The sequence below is a fragment of the Chenopodium quinoa genome, unplaced genomic scaffold, assembly GCF_001683475.1.
Source record: "Chenopodium quinoa cultivar QQ74 unplaced genomic scaffold, ASM168347v1, whole genome shotgun sequence".
NCBI lineage: Eukaryota > Viridiplantae > Streptophyta > Magnoliopsida > Caryophyllales > Amaranthaceae > Chenopodium > Chenopodium quinoa.
Genome location: NW_018743252.1, coordinates 4,059,509 through 4,080,630, shown reverse-complemented (window position 1 = coordinate 4,080,630; position 21,122 = coordinate 4,059,509). Strand labels below are relative to the sequence as shown.

Genomic DNA, 21,122 nt, shown 5'->3' with positions numbered 1-21,122 from the left:
TAAGCTAAGAGATAAAATGTTCATCAAGCAGGTAAATCAAGTGTTACATGTTCAAATACATCTCAAAAACATAAAAACACTACAAGTCTAAGAACAGAAGATGAGTAAATAAAATTAAATGTAAGGAGCCAAGCCGGGGCAACTACTCATCAAGATGGCCAGGCTGGCCCTGCTCAGCTAAAGCCCTCCTCTATGCCTCCGCTTCGGCCTCCGCAATAAGAGCTTCTACCTTATCCTGCACCGCAGGATAACTCCAGTAACCCTAGGGCCTCAAAGACCGTCTCCAGATGGCTCTGAGCATCAGCAACACCGGCCTCAAAGGCCTCATATCCCAGGCTGGCCTTAAGTTCCTCAAAAGTCGGGGTCGCCTTCCATGCAGCAATCACCTCCTCCTAAGTCTGGGTGAGGCTGCTCACCTTCTCCTGAGCCTCGGCCAACTCCTGATTCACTTTTATCAGCTCAGTCCTCTTCTTCTTAAGCTCTCTAGTCACCTTGTCTTTCTCCTTGGCTGCAGCATCAACGTTAGCCTCAAGGGTCCTGATTCAAGCACCTCCAGCCTTATTGACATCAGAAAGATCCTTCCAGGCCTTATCCAACTCCACCTTGGCCAAGTTGAGGTCCTCCTTCAACCGATGAATCTCATCTCTAGCCCCCGAAAGCTCATTCCAAAGTTGTTCGACATCCTGCTGAGCGCTCCTCCAAAATTCCCTAGCCAGCACCGCCATAGTCATGCCGGCCTACATTAAGAATAAACAGTTAACTCAAGCTACCCAAAGGAAGGGAAAGTAATTGTGACATATAAAAAATGGCAAGTACCTTCAGGTAACCATCAAAAGCACTAAGAAGGGTCTTGTCCGGGTTCCTCCTAACCTCTGCCTTATCATTCGTGGTGGAAAAGCGAGACATGAACTCTTGCACCATGGGCCAGTGACTTGCTTGGAGATGAGTCAAGAAAGACCTCGAAAATAAATACGCAGGGCCCTCACCTACATCCTCTTTTTCGACCTCATCTTCATCCCCGCCTTCATCAACTCGAGTACGCTTGCCCTGAGACCTGCTTCTTCTGGCTTCATAGCTCTCAACATGCTGAGATACGACAGGATAAGCTTGGAGGGATCCCTGATCCTCCATCTCAACAGTCGTAGCTTGGGAGGATCCTTCGGCCGTCGTGGCTAGCTTCCTCATGCTCTTTGGGTTCTAAAAAAGAAAAGCACAAGTTATTAAGACAAAGCGAGCAAGCGGTTGGGAATGAAAACAAACTCCATAAAAGAACAAGATGCATACCGGGGGAGGAGGAGGAGGAATGCTCATATCTCCTTTGTTCAAGGCAACTTTGAACTTTGCAGCTCGGTAATTTGCAGCAGCCATCTTCCTCTTTAGCTTGTCTTTCAATTGACTATATGCAACACCTGCAAGTAAGCATGTTAGTCATAAAACCCGGGGAGGAATACATAAGGAGTTAGAAACTTTTAAATGAACAAAAGCAAATCCTACCCCTATCATAAGTGTGGCTCAGGCCCACGACACTCAAGAAACAATCCTTCTTGAAATGTCTATCCTTCAAAATCCACATGGTTGGACACTTCTCTTTCGATCCTTTTTCCTTAATGGATTGCAGCCAAATAGCACCCACAACTTCATCAACACCCATGACAGGGACATTGTAGTTCAAACCAAACCTAGGCAAGCCGCTATGGTCTCGAGGTATATATCCTCCAACCCCCCACATGAAAAATAAAAAGAAAGGCATGGCGGACCTCTTTTAGTTCGAAAGGCTTGGTGTGTATGGTAAAGTAGAACTCCTTATCATGAAAAGCATACCAGCCATGGCTATCTGCATTGCCTGGGATCTCCTGAAGTCTATGAGTGTTCCTAAAGGCGGTTATGGTACTAGGTACGCCTAATATACTATAAGTTGCTATGAAGGTGTTTATTGTCAGCCAAGAGTTGGGGACGAGCTGAGTAATGCACAAGTTATATTCTATCAACAATTCCTCAACAAATGGAGAAACCTCAACCTATTATCCAAACAATCCTTACATACAGCTATACACCCAGGCAGAGGGTTATCTACAGTGTTATCACCCCTAGGGGGAGAAATGAGAAAGGGTTCCTTAATATGATATTGGGTTTGCAAATGCTTAGTCCCATCTGACAAAGATCTAAGCCAAGCGGCGGTGGGGAAGCACATAGAGGGTCTAATCCTCCTAACAGGCGGCCTAAAGGGCATCGGCGCCCCAAGAGAAGAAGTAGATGTATCATCCTCACTTGACATAGTCACCACTTCGTCAATAAGCAATCTGTTCAAACAAACCCTAGCAGTCGATTCACGTGCAAGAGAAACTTCCCAAGGGAAGGAGGCAAATAATAATCAAAGCCTAAATCATGCTCAGGGGGAGGGGATGGCATGTAAGAAGGTGGCACACCCGAAGGAATAGATGAATCAACACTACTACAAATCACATTTGTTACAAGCCTCCCACCCGACTAGATATCCTTGGATAAGTCATAAGACATATGGTTGGGGAAAGAATTCGGATAATCTAGAGTCCCTTGGTCGTTCATAACACATGCACAACTCAACTCAAGATTACCCAAAGGATGTTCTAATGTACATACAAAAGCACGACAGGCGTGCCTCTAAGCCTAAACATCATCAATAGCGCAGCTGAGGAACATTCAAGCATACAAAGAAAAATAGCAAACAATTACTAAACCTGAAGATATGATACTTATAGTTTAAAAAATTAAGTATTGGATGTTCACCATGTGGTGATCAGAAGGGCCGGTAGATTTTATCTTGAAGCAAATCAAGCTCACCCCGGGGCGAGGTACTCCTACAACATCAACAAAATTTCAAGTATTAGAAAAATTCTCGAAGATCAAACCTAGCGGAGATAAATGTTATATGTAAACTCTCATAAAAAGCTGAGCTCTCAACTCAAGCAATAATAAATGCCAACGAAGCTAGCAAACTCGAGGCACTTGACGCATCTTCCCTCAACCTAGCTCTCGGGCATGCCTCATACCCCCTCGGCAACCCGGGCCCTCGGCATGCTTCTTAGGCAGCACAACCTCGGCCATCAAAAAAGGCCCTAAGCTATCGCAATAGGCCCTCGGCCATTACAGCAAGCTGAGCGCCAGCACGCACTCCCGCTACCCGAGCAACCCGAGCGCCCGACCAGCACGCACAGGCCCTCGGTATGCCTGGCCAGGCCCTCGACACTGTAGTTATCCCCTCGGCCTGCTGCTACTCTCTCGGCTATCATGACCCAGGCCTAGCACTTGAACGCTTCTACAGCCCAACGCTCGGCCTACTACCCTCTTAAAAATGCAAGTCTTTGGCCTAGTCGGCATCAAGGCCCTCGGCATAGAGCCTAGCCCTCGGCACCCTCATCGCACTTAATTAACCTGGGCATACAGCCTCAGACCGAGAGCTAGGCGTGAAAATTCTCGACACCTAAGCCCTCGGACAGATCCACTCGCATGCCAAGCAAGCCGAGTCCCTTGGCCTCTTACCCCCTTGACATTTCGCTCAGCCAAACCTAGCTCTCGGCCAACCCGACTCTAGGTTTGAAATGTCGGCAGTCAACAATTTAAAAAAAAAAGAGAGAGAAAAGAAAAAGGCGGATGCACTAGTAGAACCGAGGGCTTAGCATACCTAGAGCAAGGCAACCCCAAGCCCTCGGCATCCTCGCCTTATAACTCCCTCGGCCATAAGTCGAGCGCTCGGCCTGCAAAACAAGCCCTCGGCATTACCCAGAGCTCTCAGCCCATCGTTACGCATACCCGAAGCCCTCGGCTTCCCATACCGCTATCACCTCCCTCATACCTCGCTAATCACGCCGAGCGCTCGGCAGTCAGCATCCTCTCAACCAGGCCTAGCGCTCGGTTTGCTTCTCCCTCTAAAACCTCTGTTCACTCGGCCTAATCTACCCAACCACTCGGCATCGAGATGCACCACCTAAAATCAGCCCTCCGCTTGCACTCCTCTCCTCTTCCTTAACCTAACTCCCGACTTGTCTCAGCCCTGGCATCATTCACCTTCAATTCCCATTCAAATATTTAAAGCTCGGCTTCGCACCCCTCATACCTATGCCGATAGCTCAGCCTTTCAAACCGGAAATTCTAGCACATAAAGCTTCCTATCCTCAACCCAGCCTAGCCGAAATTTGGAAAAAAAAAAAAAAAAAAAAAAAACCTCGGCTTGGCAAATAAGAAATTCGAAATTTCACAAGTACATAAACACCAAATAGCTTTCGAATTTACAAAAAACGAATCAAAAGTTGGAAATCTTTCACTTACCTTCGAAGATCTTGATGAACTTGGATGAATCCGAGCGATGTGACTTGAACACTCAAACTCTCAAGGAATTTGGGAGAAAATTGGAGAGAATCATGTGAATTTCTCTAAGGGAGGTATGAAGCAAATAAGAATGATATGGGAATTCATATGTTCAAAGCCAAGGAGAAGTGATCTCCTCAAAACCCTGGTTCAAATGGGCTTAGGTGATACTTGAGCCCAGAATATCACTAATGGAGGATTAAGCTTAATTACAAGATAATTAGCATTCAGTTGTCATCAATTAATTCTTAATACAAAGCTTAGCCGAAAATCAAGACAAGTCATGCCTTCAGCAATGTTCAGGGGCTCGACCCGCAGAAGATTATACAAAAAAGAAAGAAATTCTCAGTTGTTTGTAAGCCGTCAATCAAGTATCAGGCTTAGCTCTTAGACGATTTCTCAAAATAGCTCAGCTATGGCAACTAAAATACCACTAATGCATTGCTTGGGGCTGGTATTCACCCTTGCAAGTCGCGTGGGGCTCGTTTTAGCCCTCGGGTATGCCTAAAAGGCTATTCCGGTACATATGACAACTTCTCCGCCTCAATTTCACTCATTTTGCATGACATCCGAACTTCATACGATTTCATTCACATCTCACGTGTGGGGCTAAATGTTTGGGCCTAGTCCATTGTCCTAAGCCCAATGACCTGAAATGACAAAAATACCCCTCTATGATCCATCCCATCATTAGTCATTGTAAAGTATGGATTTTCCCTTAATCTTTCCATTGAAGTACAAATCTGCCTAGGGGTGAAAGTTCGGTTTGTGGTGTGGTTTATAGCCCAAACCGAAACCAAACCATATTAATTCGGTTTTGGGATTAATCAAACCACACCGCACCATATTATTATTGAAACCAAACCAAACCACACCGTTTTAAATTCGATTTTTCAAAAGAAAATCGGACCACACCGAAATTTTTCGTCCTTTTCCTTTTTGCTTCATCTAACTGGTCATTTACTCCAACATCGCCCACATTAGTTGACATTCTAAGACATAAAAAAAACACAAATTTTATTATTTTTTGGCTTTATATATGTAGGGTAGTAATTAGTATTGGGCTAAGCTATAATTTGGATGTGAGCCATAATTCGGTTTGGATTTCGGTTTTTGGTTTTTCAAATCTTAAAACCGAAACAAAACCATATTAATTCGGTTTTAGGATTCTTCAAACCGCACCGAACCATATTAGAAAAAAAAAACCACACCACATTTCTAATTCGGTTTAGTTTGCGGTTTGGTTCAGTTTTAAACCGCATTAGTTTCACCCCTAAATCTGCCACCTGAAAAGTACATCTATAAATAGCTCATCATTCATTAATGAGGGACTTTTTTCCAATTCTCTCTCCTTCTCTCTCTACTTTCTCTTTCTAAATACTCTCTCTCTACTTTCTCTCTCTAGAAAGTACACTTGCTGACTTAAGAATTGGAGGGGTTTTTCCGAGTTACACCCCCAAGGCAGCTAACCTTCTCTATTTTGCAGGCCGAGCTCTCGGACATACCTGTGCAAGGCAGAGCTCTCAAGACATACCTTTGCTAGGCGGAGCCGAAGGACATTTGGACAATACTTAGACTTAGTCTTTTGGATAACTTGATACCATACCCTAACACTCCGAGGAGTATTCTGTTTCTAGAAACAATAATATTTCTAAATTCGTCATTTTACACTCTATGGGAAGAGCCACCTTAAATTAGCTTGAAACAAATGTGTAGGCTTATCAAAATTTGCTAAATCCTTTAATGTTTCTTCCTTGGGAGAATTTTTCGTTTCCCTCTAGATTACTTCTATTTTGTGAAGTTTTCATTTACTATTCTTCCTATTTTCTCCTTCTCTTTTATCTCTATTTTTCCTAGTCTCGGTTGTGAATCTTTACTACCTTGCACACATGCCAATACATTAATTAGTTTGACCTTAAATATATGATTAAATATTAGTAAAAAAAATTTCAAAAGTTGATATCATGAAACTTTATATTAATACCTATTTTTAAACAGAATATTTTATGATAAAGTATTTTTTAAGGAAAAATACACTTTAATTAATAATTTCAACTATTGGCAATTTACTTCTAACAATCCCAACTAAGGTTTATTATCTAATAATCCCAACTATGCTATGACTTTGCCTCCAGTGGTCCCAACCGGTTAACACCAAATCAACACCTTGTTGTAACAAATAACCAATGCACCTGTCACCATGTGATTTATCTAAAATTATAAAAATAAATAAATAAATAAACAAAAAACCTAACAGCCACCACCCCCTCACCGTGAAACCCAAGGCAAAACACCCACCCATCGGAAAATGGCCAGCCACCTCCCTTAACCCCCAAGACCAGCCAGCCCCTCCTTACACCCCCAAAACTACCCTAGTCGGCCCATTCCCAACCCAAAACCAGCCCCTCCCTTCCGGCAATTGTTTGAATAGGTTTGAATTGGTGGCGGCCAACAATCGTTGTTGTTGGTGCGAGGTGGGGAATGCAAGTGCTGCGAACCTGCGGTTGTGTTTAGGGGTGAGCAAAAATTCCAAGTACCCGGAATTGGAATCGGAACCTGTTAGGAACCGGCGGGTCCGGAACCGAAATTGGACCCGATGGTTCCAATTCTGGGTAATAAATTAAGGAACCGGTTACAACCGGTTCCAATTCTAATTCTCGATTGTTTGGACCCGAAATCGGTTGGGTACTCGATTACCCAACATATGTTACACTAAATAAGTTTTTAAATATTAAATAATGTTAAATGTATCTAGTTGGTAAAATGAAAAAAAAAATATTATTAATACCTAACATAAGTAAAATTAATGCACATATAAATACAAGTGTTAAACTCTAAAAATGAAAATATACTAAAATAAGTATTATAATTTATATTATATTTTAACAATTGTATACATAAGTGGGTACCCGAAATCTAAATTGGTACCCGGTGGTTCCAATTCCAAGTCCTAAATTTTAGGACCCGGTTGAAACAATTCCAATTCCGGTTTTGAATTTTAGGACCCGGTCCTAACCAATTCCGGGTTCGGGTCCTAAAAATTGACCGGGTACCCGATTTGCTCACTCTTAGGTGTGTTAATTATTAGGCGGTGGAGTTGGTTGCAGTTTGCTGTGAAAATGTGAAGGTTTTTTTTTGTTTTCCGACGAGGAGGGAGGGAAAGGAGGGGGTGGTTTAGGTGGTGGGGTGGATTGTGGCTGGTGGTATTGGGGTTGGGAGGGCCCGTTGACCATTTTAAGGGGGTTAGGGCGGCCGACCGATTTCTTGTGAGCTAGGGGTTGGTCTAGGGTTTCATGGTGGGGGAAGGGGTGGTGGTGGCTGGGAATGATTTTTAGTTTTTTTTCCTTTATTTTTTTTATTTTGTTTAATATTAGACCAATCACATGCTGACACATGACTAAAAAAAAAATACTCCTTCAGCAGGTTACAGGTCATTGGGACCATTAGAGGCAAAGTTATAGCATAGTTGGGATTATTAGATAATAAACCTTAGTTGGAATTGTTTGAAGTAAATCCTAATAGTTGGGATTAATAAAGTCTATTTTTCCTTTTTTTTTTAATACATTAAAAAAAAATTAACGTTATAGTATAGAAATAGTGAAAAAAAAAAGTCAAACGTGTTAATTTTTTTTAAACGGATGGATTAATGCCTATGTTATTGAAATAGAGGCACCTAATAAGAAGCAACAATTACATTGCTTTCAAATCCAATCCTCTCTATCTCTCTCCTCTTGTGCATGTGGTGGCCCTATGCTAGCCAGTAGACTTTGTAGTTAATTAAGTTGTTTATATATGTAAAATTTAGACACCAAATTAAAAGTTTGCAACAACGTAAAACTTGGAAGGGATAAACTCCCTTTTGAGGGTGTAACATCAAATAAATATCTTTTTTTAGGAAAAAGAGGCACAATTTCAGTTGCAAAAATTTCATAGTCATTCTTTTCAAAATTTATCTTACATCTTTAAGTTCCATTTTTCTTTTACATTATTTCTCTTTGATATGTAAATCTGATAAGGATAAGGGGAAAACCAATATCGACATGTTCATCGTCCCACGATTTTTGTTATGGTTTTCACTTTTTGAGGTATCATAACTTTTCGATTTTGCATTTTCCAAAAATATTTTGAATGTTTGTTATTTTATTTAAGGTATAAATTGTATATTTTCTTCATTTTTGACTATTAATTGTACCATAGTTGTTCAGAAAAAGTTATTCAAATTTTTATATCTAAATATCGATGATTATGTGTTATTTTAATTATGTCATTAATATTGAATTGTGGGTGCTTAATAAATCAATTTGACATGCAATCATTAGTAATGTTTTCATGCTTTTGAAAAAATATATATGATGGAAGAATGGTTTTCAATGTAGGTTGAAGGTATGATACATTGATACATGAATGATAAATTGTTCAATTTGTATATGTGTATCTAGGAATCTAGGATTGCATTTTGATGCCTATTTTTGTTAACAAGTTAATTTATGTTATTTCTCATTCATATATATTTTAATAAATACCTTATATATAATTTTTGTAAGGATAAATAAGTGAAAGACCAATTACCTTTGTTCCTTTCGTTGTTATGTTTTGTTCAACATGCATAATTGAATTCTCATAATACCCTAACAACTTTTCAAAACAAAATGAAATATAAATAAATATCACATTTTGAGATTTAGTATATGAATGCTTGTTGTCTTAACATTAGTTCATACAACAAAACTCTTTTCGTGTTTATATCAAGTTTAATGGTTATATAAAATCTATTTATTTTAATTAAATGTTAGTAATGCGGGTTACATACAAGTTCAACTTCCTTGTGCATTATCCAAGACTCATCGGCTCCTTCTAAACTCGGTCAAAGCTATATTCTAAATCTTGTGAATACAATAAAATAAATCATATATAGTGAAATGCAAGGTGTATCCAAGGGTATTCTCTGCTTGTTTAATATATTTTGCTCATTTTAAAATCTTAAAATGAGCAAAAAAAAAATTACCTTTGGGTGTACCTACTTTTATATACATATGGGTATATATAAAAAATGTTGTGTAAACAAGGGCGATATTTTTACATACAATACATTCAATTTTCACAAAACCTTTACATTCATTTCGCAATGTTGCACAAAATAGAGTCAACTAATTTTTTTTTCCCTATTTTTACTGAATTTGTTTGATTGTTTTGTTAATTTAAAGATAAAATCATTTTGATTATAATCCTTTTGATTGCTCTTCTTCTTCATCACACATGCACATTTTCTTATTTATTTATATTTGTACCACTCTATATATACTCGGTATGTCAGTTTCTTATATCTACTTAAAAATTGGTTTAAAAAGGAATAGAAATCTAAGTTAGCTAATTTTGTTAATTGCTTTTTTTAATTTGTGCAGATATAAATCCTAGTGCATGTACAAATAGTTTTGGTGAAGGGTGATTTAGATTTAATTTGTACTCTTTAATGATATAAGTGAGCATAATGGGTGGTTGTTACTCAAAACAAACAAAACCCGTTAGGACGCGAAGGAAATTCCGTTATCATTCCACCAAACATCGTCGAAGAATTTCAAATTTTGTTGGTGATGTAAAAAATAAGCCAATAGGTGACGGGACAAGCTTTATAACTGACATAACTGTTAGCCAATTTCTCCATACGGATGTTGGGGAGGATGAAACAAGTGATTTTCGAAGATCGGAGGTATTGAATTTATCATTTCTTCTCCGACAAATGCAGTTGCATCATAATCAAAGTAGCCCTAATGGTAACAAAATTTCCTAAATCTTAATTATCTTATGAACAAATGTTTGGCTCAATGAAAATGATTATCATAATTAATTATCAACTAGATGTTTAGATTTCTTATATAATTATGAAAGGTCAAGTAACAAAACAAAGATATCAATTTATGAATTAGATTAAACAAACTTTAAATTTAGTCTTGCTTACTTTAAGAACCCTAAATCTAACTATAAACACTCATTCTAACCTTTTTAATGGTTGAATGAGTCATTTTCTTATCAATGTATCTCATATTGTAATGGAAGACTGATTCGTATGTAATGTAATACATATACCTTATTATCTTTAATAATGTAAAAATTAGCTGAACAGAATCATAAAAGTTACCAATCCCGTTTAACTTATGCTCTGTGTGGTTCTTTAAGTGAATGAACTCTAGGTTTTCTTACTTGCTCTAGAAGTAAACAAGGATAATAAATGACTTTGTTATTTATTTGGATGATCAATGTACAACAATAGAGGAGCTAATTATAGTATGTATATATAACAAATTCTGAGAGGAACTTAGACAATGCAAAGTATGATCTTGAGGAAACCTTCCAAGACCCAACTAGCTACAAGTAAAACCTCAACCCTCTAAGGATTTTCCTTAAAAAAAAAAAAAAGTTAGTATAATAGGCCAAATACTCCTAGTTACAACACATTCCTACATTGAACTTGCAACCCAGATCCCACTCGGAACTCAATAGGAACCTAATTGTTCCTCACTCAACTTAAATCCCATATTCATCAAGTTGTCCCCAGTAGTACCCCTGTAACACTACACACTCGGCCCCACTCTACAAGCCTACACTTTGCAATCTCTTAGTTACAATAACGAGAATCCTCACGAACTCTCATACCCCAATACAAGAATACGCAAAAACCCTTTTTCCCATCACAAGATCTAATTGATAACTCTATATAGACATACATGAATAAAGAGTTAATACTTATATGCTGGACACTCAAAACTTGTCTGAAACTGGCTAGAACTAAAACTTAACTCTAATAGGAAGGAGGACTGACTTAGCTACAAGGTGAGGGCCGGATAAAACTGTTAAGCACGACCACCTCACTATGTCAACCTCATTTTTGAATGAATACGTATGAAAATATTTATATTACATCAAAAATGATACCTAATCTTCAAAAGATAATTTTTCTAAAAATAATCTTTTATTTAATAATATAATATTTTAGGGAGATTCTCTCTAGTAACCACAAACTTTTATTTTTTTCTCAATGGTAAAGTCTGAAATTTTTTATTATCAACGGTAATCATGAATTAATATTACTAAACAAATGGTAACATTAATGATATTAAAACATCATTAAACGATTAAATAGGGTTAATCTTGGTTAATTAATAATATATTTACATTAGTACCCTTTAAATTATTTAAAATAAAAAAATAAAAGAAATCCAAACCCCTCCCCATCCACCAGCCAACCGCCAGCCCCCTCCTCGAGCCGCCCAGCTTGCTCCCTCACTTACCACCACACCCACATCACCAGCTTCATTAATTGACACAAACAACAGAGGTGCCGGACCACCGGCCACAGCCAACCACCTCCAAATCCGCACCACCAAATCACCATTCAGCAGCACCTCTGCTCCCTCGCATCTCCCTCGCCCCACCTACTATGCTCCTACCACGGTCAGCAGCAAAACAGCAGCTAACCGTCGCATTCACCATGACTGCAACCACCGTCAGCCGCCGAATTGACCACCAGCGCCTCCAATTCGTCCCACAACAGCCTCCATCGCACTCAGTTCCCAGCCGCAAGCTTCAATTTCAGACCAAAATCAAATGTCTTTTGAAGCGGGAGCTCTGAATTTCGAAGTGGTCGCTCTTAATATGTTCAAATTTCAACCTTGAGGCAGAATGTTTGTGATGATGGGTTTTGATGATGAAGAGCAGCAAGGAAAATTAAGAGAGGAAACGAGGGTCTGATTCATCTTCTCAGAACTTGTTGTCGCGAACTTGTACGCTACCCTTCGTTCTTCTCTAGAACTCACAAACCAATGCAAGTTCTTTTAATTTCTGGAACTTTTTGCCACATGCACCATGTTAGGGAGCAGTCAATGTCCCAATTAGGGAACACCTTAGGAACCATACTTCGGCTCTTATGGGAAAGGTTACCAAAATTTTCTTCTAGCTCAGGTCTCGTATGTTGGAGAATACCTTCAGGTTCCTTCGTTGTTTTGGTTCTCGTGGGAGATCTTACTTTAGGTTCATTCATTCTAACTTGTTGCTCTTGAAATCTTCTATATGTTTCAACCCTTTGTCTCTACCCTAGTCACTTCATGTATGTCGTCACATAAACACTTAAGAGAACATTAGATTAAAGTTTGTTTATCATCTTCAAGTGATCGAAGAGAACTAATTTATAGCCTTAAAGCTACGTATATTTGTATTTTAATATTTGTAAAACAAGAAATAAAAACTAAGACTAAAGCTAATCTAAACTGACCTTTCCAAAAAAAAAAAAAAAAAAAAAATCTAAACTATAGCTTTACAAAAAAGAGCCTAAAGATCCTTACAAGAATTTTAACTCAAACAATAATTCACAACAAAGAACATTACAACATAGAAACAGCTAGAAACACTAAACTAAAAGACTCCAAAGCATACATATATATATTAAATTTTCCAACCATACACATCTTATGTATGCATAGGATACTAACCTCATGAAATTAACTTATGTAAACACCTATTTATAAAATTATCTTCATGTGTTCCTTAGCCATTTTCAAGCGTTATCAAACATGCTCATCATTTTTCTTGTTTATTGTATTTTTTTTTTATCATATATTGCTCATGTTCCTCATATATATGCTTTGTCATTGCTCGAGTTTCTTGTATCTTGTCTCAAGCATGACTTGTTCTTCCTATGCAGGACTTCACAAAGACGTTAGATATATGTAGATTATCATCATTAGTTTATAATCATCAAAACCTAATTGCTCAGCATACTTCACAATATAAACCATGTGTAGGTATCTCTAAGGAGGAAGCATGGTTTGATTCAGTTAGTGTAATGGAGTCGGATTCGGAAGATGAATTCACTAGTGTTCATGGAGGTAATTACATCTCCTAAATTTTATTGTTATAGCTTAATTAAATATATAACAATTTTCTAATGTTATCTTATTGAATTCAAATCAATCCGATTTTTTTTTCTCAGATAATTCTGCAATTGTAGGTAATAATAATAATGCAAATGGAGGACAAATTCCTCATTCCATATCATACTCCACAGACTATGAAAATATGCTTGAAGATTATTGTGGAAGTTTTTTCAAGATGGATAACGAAGGTAATTCATACGAAATGCACATCAAACCTTTTATTTTTTTTTATTAAGTATCCATGTGATATATGATTTAGAATAAAAAGAATCAATTTTTTCAATGAAATATTATATAAACTAATTGATTTTACAACAAATTGTACAACTTACATACTCCAAGAGGTGAGAAAAGTCATTAATTAATTTTTTTTCTTGGATAGTTAACACTCATAATTTTTTATTTCAAAGAATTATTTTTCCAACATTTGAATTTGGAAGGGCAATAGAAAAAAAAAATTATTATGTCATAAATAATTTTGATGGGAAATTTTTTCATGAGAAAAACAACACGTGTAGGTACAGAGATGATGTAAGTGGTTTTAATTTAGTTATATTTAGTGATAATTGTTACACATCTAAAATAGAAAATTTCTGTACTTTTTTGGTATTCAGGAAAAGTCGATCAATTTAATGCTAGTAAGAAGAAGCTATTAGATCAATCTAATGACAACTTCACTTATTTAAAGGAGAAGTGTGATTCTTTTGAGAAGACTACTCAAGACAAATGGGCAATATTGAAGGCTGGTCTACCACAATTGCTTGCTTCATTAAGCTTCAATGACATGAGCTACATACAAAATTCCGAACGACCGTCTCACCGAAAAAAAAATCATCAATATTTAGCATTTCCTTCAAACGAAAATCTTCTGAAAATGTAGACAGCAGTAAGTATTTTCATGACCATGCATCCTTAAGTATTGTTTCATGCTTAATTTTACTTCTTTTTTTTTTTTTTTTTTCTCTAAGAATTAATTTTGTTTACTGTGTTTAAATTAATGTCGTATATGAGATTAGGGTTGTTAGTCAAGTGAGTTTGTTATGAGTCAAGTCATGCTACCTTCTATGGACTTGAATTTCTTTTACTGAAATCCGAATTTTTTGTAACATGTCAAGCTTTGAATTCTCTAGCTTTACTTGAAGTCTAAACTTGATCTTATAGAGTCATATTAAGGCATATACAACTCATCTTATATACTAAGATATCGAGTTAAGTTGTCTCAAGTTTGAGTGCATCTTATATATAATTGGATTGTTCTTATGTTGCGATATACCTCATAATGTAAATGGCGTCTTTTGTATTGATTTATTATGCTTAGATTAATTTTTATAGCTCAAGTTTTTATAGAAGGAAAGTGATTCTCATTCTTTATAAATAATGAAACATAAACATATATCTATCGGTCAATTTTGATATTTATATATGGCATGTATGATGAGTTCATTAATAGTATTAATCACCTATTTGAAATTTATATATAGGTGCATTGAAGCACTATTTATATCGTCCAAGAGCAGGGCGTTTAATTCCATTTTTAGATAGACAGAAATCCATATCAGGACGTTGGGTTGAAGTTTCACCTTCGAAATTCAATTTGCGTGGCAAGACATTTTTTAAGTATGTAACCTCTCTATCCCATATTAGTTACTTCGTATTACAGTTTACGTTATCATTTGTTACAAATTAGGTTTTTTTTTTTTTTCACTTACATAAATTTTAAAACCGGTCTCATAATTGTTTAATACATATCTTTTCGACTCTTAAAAAGTTAGGTATCACAATGACACGATTAATTTGAAATTATCTTACATGTGTGATTAATTTTGAAAACTTATTTCGTTGGAACTTATCTGAGCTTATAGCTAAGATTTTCTAGCCTCATAAGTATGTTACAACATAATATATGTAAACTTATACTATCATAATTTAACTTATCTGAATATGTTAGTCAAAGTGTGTCAAACAGAATAGGGCAGACTTAAGGTAGTCGATTATAATTTACAATGCTTATTAATGTTTGAATGAAGGTAATAATTTCTATGTCCTATTATGTAGAGATAAGAAGAAGTGTCCTGCACCAGCCATTTGGGGTAGATTTGTTTATTTGTCAGAGAAAGATTAATCACATTGCTCAACATCTTGAACTTCCCTCTTTTAGGATGGATGAGAAGGTTCCTCCAATTCTCATTGTAAATATACAGGTAAATTTACTACCACTGTTTTATATTGATAATAATGCTTTACCATTTCATAATTGTTAATGTCTCTTAAAGTATATGTAAAAACTATAAAATGATGTTATTATGACAATACCTATCGAGACAAATCTACTAATACCCCACATAACTACAATAATGTTCTCTTATGTATAAAAATCATAAAGCATGATTTACGTACGTTTATGAATAGTGTCGAAAATTTTAACTTTGTTAACATATTGAAATAAAGGTAATAGGGTATCCATATGCCTAGCTAGTTTACATTTGAATATAAAATTTAATTTCCTGAAATGCTTAATACTCGTGCAATAATTCTTTTGCACTTGTGTTTTTTTGTAATAGGTCCCAACTTATCCAACAACCATGTTTGGCGGCGATAGTGATGGGGAAGGAATGAGCCTTGTTTTGTATTTCAAACTATCTGAAAGCTTTGAGAAGAATGTCTCCCCTCACTTCCAAGATTGTATCAAGGTACATTTAATTTGGAGCAACTTTAGAAGATCGATAATGCCACAAACTATACTTCGTATATATTAAAAAAGTTAAAGCGGTGCAATTCTCTTAAAATAAATAACTAAGAAAATACTCCTTTAAAGAGAATACCTTTAAATTAATTAATAATGATTAGCCAACAAATAAATTTTGATTCACATAACTATAATATCACAAAATTGTATAAGTGATTGATTGTTCACTGCCATTTTTGTAATATATAGTTCATCTACAATTTATTTGGTAACTGATTATAAATAGTGGTAATGAGAACAAGTTAAAAATCAATGTTCTTTCCCAAGTTAATGCTAGCTCATCCAAGATTGTGTAAAGTTTTTGCACTTATTATCGTTATTGTCCATTACCATTATTTGATGGGTGGTAATTGTAATTCATGAACACAAATAAAAGTTTGGGGGAATAAAAGTAAATGAACATATTTAGTAGGTTTAATAGGGTATGCATATTGCTTTTCTCTCTACTTTACATGGATCTATATAAAAAACTATTGAATTGATAACTTAGAACTAGTACTTATATGTTGTATAACAGTATAAGTCATTGAATCTCTAAACTTGTTTTATGACAGAGAATGGTTGATGATGAAATGGAGAAAGTAAAAGGGTTTTCGAAAGAAAATTTAGTTCCTTATAGAGAAAGGCTCAAAATTATAGCAGGCTTAGTTAATCCTGAAGATCTCAATTTGAGCTCTACTGAAAAAAAGCTTGTACAATCTTACAATGAAAAGCCTGTGCTTTCACGCCCCCAACACAATTTTTATAAGGTATGTAAAATGATTATTTTCTAAGACGGATTTAAATTAGGAAAGGCCTCAACCTAGTTACAATTTTTTATTTAATTATTTACGAAATATAAAAATAAATCATGTTACTCCGTCATGAACTAACACATAAAGAAAGTGTGGCATAGCCAACTAATGAAGAAATATTCTATTATCTTGCTCAGCATTTTCCAAATTTTGTCAATTGCCTTCTCAATAAACATATGACAAATCATGCTAAAAGTTGGAAAGCTATAAGAAGAGTTCATATGACAAAAAAAAAAAAAAAAAATTGTGTTTCTTGTTGCCGGAAGTTTATAATGATTGTAGACCATCATAAAATAACAATTCTATCGATCCATTATTGTCTTTCAGGGTAAGAATTACTTTGAGATAGACTTGGATGTTCATCGCTTCAGTTACATATCAAGGAAAGGGCTTGAAGCTTTTCGAGGTAGATTGAAAAATGGCATAATTGATCTTGGTTTAACCATTCAGGTACTATCATATAACGCGTATACTTTTTATTTAACCTTATCATATATTTGGAAAAAGAACTCAGCCTCTCTGCCAAGTTATTCTCCAAAGTAGCTAAGTTAAAAAAAATATAAAAAAAAATGATAACAGAGAAAAGAGCTTAAGATATACAAGTGCTAATTTACATCTATGACATATTTTCGTTACCGAATATCTTTTAACCAGGCACAAAAACCCGAGGAGCTACCTGAGCAAATGCTTTGTTGTTTGCGATTAAACAAGATTGACTTTATTGATCACGGTCAAATACCTGTGCTTATGCTAGTGGATGATAAAAAAAGTTCATCAAGACATCGAAGCTCTCTATCAAAAATATCATATTTATGAAGGGCATCAAATTCTACTAATATTTTGTAATTTGTTCCACATTTAAGTACATACTTGTATACTTTTTTTAATTATTATAATATTTTTTTTTTCCAGTAATGATCATATGTTTAATGGTCTTTAATGATTGGCCAAATTTAAATGTATATTCATTCTCTTAGAAAGATATCTGCCAAAATCTAATTTTGCTTTTTTGTAATGAGGTAAAAATGTAAAGAAAAGCAAGTTAAAGATAGAAATACATACGGTTTTTTCACCATATACTCCTGACTTTTTTATTTATTAACCATATACCCCTAACTTATATGCCCCCGAGTTTTCACAAAAATACACTATATACCCTTGATGACTAATGATTGTTAATTTTGTCACTCATTAGGGTTATTTATGATCCGAAACCACTATAAATATATTCTCCTACCCCCGAAACCACCCACATTCCTTTTTCCCACCCCTAAACCACCCCAAATTTCTTTTTCTTATCCACAAAATCAATCATACGAATATGATTATTGGAGTAGTTTCAGGGGTTGGAGAAAGGAGAGAAGTGATTTTGAGGATGGGGAGGAGAGATCTAAGGTGATTTCGATGCATAATTAACCAAATTCCATTCATCTTGTTGTCATAAGGGTATATGGTGAATTTTTGTAACAACTTAGGGTATATGGTGAATTTGAAATTTTTTAGGGGTATATGGTGAATAAACAAAAAAAACTGAGGGGTATATGGTGAAAAAATCAAAATACGTATGTGAGCTATTTGATGATATTAAAATGCATATGAACGCATTGTTAAGGCTTATCAATGAGTGTCTTATTTGTTTTTTTTAAGCATATGCTTAAACATGCAATTCGAATTAACACAAATCAGTAAAGGAAATAAGAGTAGATGTTACCGTTGTTGCTAGCTAATGTGCGCGTCAAACTGATTCTCTATTAGTAAACCTTGCGTACACTAAGCCAATTTTATTTTATTTTTTGCTTATTTATGTTATTTGTTGCAGTGTTCATGGCCTTTGAAAAACGAGTTTGGCCATACCCGTCACAAGTGTCGACTTTATACGACCAACGAGGTTCCACCAACCATATGGCAATGAGGGGAGTAGGCCCCTTAGCCTTTTAAGGAAGGCATACCTTTCTCTTTTCTTCAATGTGGGATACACATAATACTTTTCTTTATCTTTACACTCTTTCGATGTGGGACAACACTTTCACTAACATGTGGGTGTGCTCATGGGCTCAAGAGTCTTGCTATGTAGAGTTGAAACCGTCCACCTTATTCAAATTCAAATAATCAAAAACATAATCTTTTATCCAAAAATTAAATTTGAAAGTACCCTAAATTGAATTAACACAAAACAAATTGAATTAAATTAGAAAGTATCCAAAAATTAAATTTGAAAGTACCCAACCCAACATAATCACTAAAATAATTGAGTTTAAAACTCCAATCAAATTGGCAAACTGAGCTCAAATATTAATAAATCGAACCCAACCCAACATAATTAGTAAAATAATTAATTGTTGTTATCAAATTCATAAAAATAATTACTTAACCTAATTTATAATTGGATAATTATAATTTACAATTAGATAATTTACAATTTTGATTTTGCTTCCCCAATTCATAATTTATATAACATAACTCACACCAAAATTATGAATTGACGAAGCAAAATCAAAATTATGCAATTATATGCCAGCATGACTTTTAGTTGCAAGTAGAGAAGTAAACACAAGTGAACTCTGTAAAATAGGAAATTCATGTTTTTAATTGCCAACTTCTAGCTGAATCAATGGCTAAAATAGTAGCCAAACTTTTTCAGGCGTAAAATATGAAGGGCACTATTCATATTTTTTGAATTGCCAACTAGTGGCTTTTCAAAATTTATAGATTAATGCTGTCAACAAATACATTTATGAGTTTTTTTTTTGTGTTTTTGTTTGATTTTTTTGTACATTTTCTTTTATACTTTGTTAGAAATGGCTTTGTTAGTTAGATTTTAAAAATAGAATTGGAAACTTAATATTTTTGTATGTATGTAAATTATGATGACACGTTAGGAAAGAATGAAGAGTGGTTAAAAAATTACTTTACACAAATCAACATAAATGTGTACAAATTGTAGTAAATGTTTTGAATTTGAGTAAGAGTGTGTCAGTTTTGTCGTGAGAAAATTTTGTTAAATTACAATGAGTAATAGTAACTTGTACGTGAACATATACTTAATATTTATTTCTAGAACATGATTCTAGTATTTATCCTATGTTACGAGTGTTTAAGTTCGATCAATTGGTCCACTTAATTTTTAAAAGTTTTGTTACAAATATTAAAAAATAAAAAATAGTGATTTAAGAATAAATTAATGTTAGAAAGATAATATGCAAATTTAGAAGAGTCTATCAATTTAAATTAGCCATAATAATTATATGTGTCAAATATGTGCAATATAATATACCAGCAATTTTAATTTATGTAATTTGTTAATAGTATAAATGATTTTAATGTTATTTAATTCATGTATCGTAAACTATTTCATATCTTATTGTCTAATTTTTTATTTTTTCTTATAACACTCTTGTATTACACAAGCTAAAAATTATATTATTTTTCAAAGTTGTTATGAATATGTATTTGTAGGTTTTTTTTAAACTAACAAAAGAACAATGACTACTTCGATTGATAATGCATTGAAAGTCGTTGAACTTAATACGAGAAAGTCTACAGTTAAGATATTAATTATATCGGGGTAATACAAACCTGTTTTGGACTGAGTTTGTGGTTGGCCAAGTAGACGACCTAGCTATAGTATTGACCACTGCCCATTGTTTGAGAAACACTAAGGACCAATTTGATGATATATTCTTTGTGTATTCCTATGGCAAAAATGGTCAAGTATGAATTATGAAGCTACAATTCAATTTATGAAAGAAGAGAGTAAAATTCTTTTATTGAATTTCAAGCTAGAGTTAGGATTAACTTATCAAAAACTCCTCTTTACTCCACGAAGACCCCCCGGAGACCATCTTAACCGCCAACCGACCCCCTCCCTTTCCCCCTTATACCCCGCCACGACCACCCACCTCCATCTAATACACCCAAAAAAACCCATCTCTCCCTTACACCACCACAATACAACCCCCTCCTTTTCCCACACCCCAAAACGGCAAGGGGGGCCGTTTCAAGGTGTGGGAAAAGGAAGGGGGTTGTTTCGTGGTGGTGTAAGGGATCGAAGCGAGGAGATTTGTTTTATAGGTTAGGATTTAGGTGGTCGCGGGCCTTGAAGCGAGGTAAGGGGGAAAGGAAAGAAGATCTGGGTTGGCCCGCGAGAGGGGTTGGGTCGGGCGACGCGAGGGAGGAGTTGCGTCGGTCGGAGCTTTGGGGAGGGAGGGTTGGCATGAGTGTTGGCAGGCTGGGGTAATTTTTCGTTTTTTTTTTTTATATTTTTTTATTTTAGTTTTAGTTTTTTAAAAAATTAAAAATTCAATTGACCAC

At 35.5% G+C, this 21,122-nt stretch overlaps 1 pseudogene; it reads left to right on the top strand.

The window, feature by feature from the left end:
- The first annotated feature begins 1,826 nt into the window (after window positions 1-1,826).
- Window positions 1,827-17,916, top strand: LOC110734877 (annotated as a pseudogene).
- The last annotated feature ends 3,206 nt before the right edge of the window (window positions 17,917-21,122 follow it).